We start from the raw sequence: 2,500 nt of genomic DNA on the forward strand, positions 1-2,500 counted from the left end.
TCTTTCTCCTTGGGATCGCTCTTCGAATCCCTCTATCCTTATCCTCTCCCTTTTGAATCTCTCTCCACTTAGAATCTTTCTCACTCTAGGATCGCTCTCATGCGCCTTAAGATCTGTCTCAATTTAGAATCTCTATTTTTTTATTTTTTTATTACTTACCTTTTTTATTAACACAGAATTTTTTATTACGCTAGAATCTCTATCATCATAAAATCTCTCTCACCTTACTATTCACACACCTTAGAATCTCTCTCACCTTAGAATCTCTCTCACCTTAGGATCTATCTCCCATAAGAATCTCTCTCACCTTAGTAATTCACACACCTTAGAATCTCTCTCACCTTAGGATCTATCTCCCATAAGAATCTCTCTCACCTTAGTAATTCACACACCTTAGAATCTCTCTCACCTTAGAATCTCTCTCACCTTAGGATCTATCTCCCATAAGAATCTCTCTCACCTTAGTAATTCACACACCTTAGAATCTCTCTCACCTTAGGATCTATCTCCCATAAGAATCTCTCTCACCTTAGAATCTGTCTCCCATAAGAATCTCTCTCACCTTAGTAATTCACACACCTTAGAATCTCTCTCACCTTAGAATCTGTCTCCCATAAGAATCTCTCTCACCTTAGTAATTCACACACCTTAGAATCTCTCTCACCTTAGAATCTGTCTCCCATAAGAATCTCTCTCACCTTAGTAATTCACACACCTTAGAATCTCTCTCACCTTAGAATCTCTCTCACCTTAGAATCTGTCTCCCATAAGAATCTCTCTCACCTTAGTAATTCACACACCTTAGAATCTCTCTCACCTTAGGATCTATCTCCCATAAGAATCTCTCTCACCTTAGTAATTCACACACCTTAGAATCTCTCTCACCTTAGAATCTGTCTCCCATAAGAATCTCTCTCACCTTAGAATCTGTCTCCCATAAGAATCTCTCTCACCTTAGTAATTCACACACCTTAGAATCTCTCTCACCTTAGAATCTGTCTCCCATAAGAATCTCTCTCACCTTAGTAATTCACACACCTTAGAATCTCTCTCACCTTAGGATCTATCTCCCATAAGAATCTCTCTCACCTTAGTAATTCACACACCTTAGAATCTCTCTCACCTTAGGATCTATCTCCCATAAGAATCTCTCTCACCTTAGTAATTCACACACCTTAGAATCTCTCTCACCTTAGAATCTGTCTCCCATAAGAATCTCTCTCACCTTAGTAATTCACACACCTTAGAATCTCTCTCACCTTAGAATCTGTCTCCCATAAGAATCTCTCTCACCTTAGTAATTCACACACCTTAGAATCTCTCTCACCTTAGAATCTGTCTCCCATAAGAATCTCTCTCACCTTAGTAATTCACACACTTTAGAATCTCTCTCACCTTAGAATCTGTCTCCCATAAGAATCTCTCTCACCTTAGAATCTCTCTCACCTTAGAATCTCTCTCACCTTAGTAATTCACACACCTTAGAATCTCTCTCACCTTAGGATCTATCTCCCATAAGAATCTCTCTCACCTTAGTAATTCACACACCTTAGAATCTCTCTCACCTTAGGATCTATCTCCCATAAGAATCTCTCTCACCTTAGAATCTGTCTCCCATAAGAATCTCTCTCACCTTAGTAATTCACACACCTTAGAATCTCTCTCACCTTAGGATCTATCTCCCATAAGAATCTCTCTCACCTTAGTAATTCACACACCTTAGAATCTCTCTCACCTTAGGATCTATCTCCCATAAGAATCTCTCTCACCTTAGTAATTCACACACCTTAGAATCTCTCTCACCTTAGGATCTATCTCCCATAAGAATCTCTCTCACCTTAGTAATTCACACACCTTAGAATCTCTCTCACCTTAGGATCTATCTCTCATAAGAATCTCTCTCACCTTAGAATCTGTCTCCCATAAGAATCTCTCTCACCTTAGTAATTCACACACCTTAGAATCTCTCTCACCTTAGGATCTATCTCTCATAAGAATCTCTCTCACCTTAGTAATTCACACACCTTAGAATCTCTCTCACCTTAGGATCTATCTCTCATAAGAATCTCTCTCACCTTAGTAATTCACACACCTTAGAATCTCTCTCACCTTAGGATCTATCTCCCATAAGAATCTCTCTCACCTTAGTAATTCACACACCTTAGAATCTCTCTCACCTTAGAATCTGTCTCCCATAAGAATCTCTCTCACCTTAGTAATTCACACACCTTAGAATCTCTCTCACCTTAGAATCTGTCTCCCATAAGAATCTCTCTCACCTTAGTAATTCACACACCTTAGAATCTCTCTCACCTTAGAATCTGTCTCCCATAAGAATCTCTCTCACCTTAGTAATTCACACACCTTAGAATCTCTCTCACCTTAGAATCTGTCTCCCATAAGAATCTCTCTCACCTTAGTAATTCACACACCTTAGAATCTCTCTCACCTTAGGATCTATCTCCCATAAGAATCTCTCTCACCTTAGTAATTCACACAC

General features: G+C 39.2%; 1 protein-coding gene across 1 annotated transcript in view; it reads right to left on the reverse strand.

The window, feature by feature from the left end:
• Positions 1–2,500, reverse strand: part of LOC122262045 (protein mono-ADP-ribosyltransferase PARP12-like) — a 16,458-nt gene that overhangs the window by 2,613 nt on the left and 11,345 nt on the right. The gene's annotated exons all lie outside the window — the stretch shown is intronic.

The sequence above is a fragment of the Penaeus japonicus genome, unplaced genomic scaffold (genome assembly GCF_977035675.1).
Source record: "Penaeus japonicus unplaced genomic scaffold, GWHDUDI00000001_assembly GWHDUDI00000037, whole genome shotgun sequence".
Lineage (NCBI taxonomy): Eukaryota > Metazoa > Arthropoda > Malacostraca > Decapoda > Penaeidae > Penaeus > Penaeus japonicus.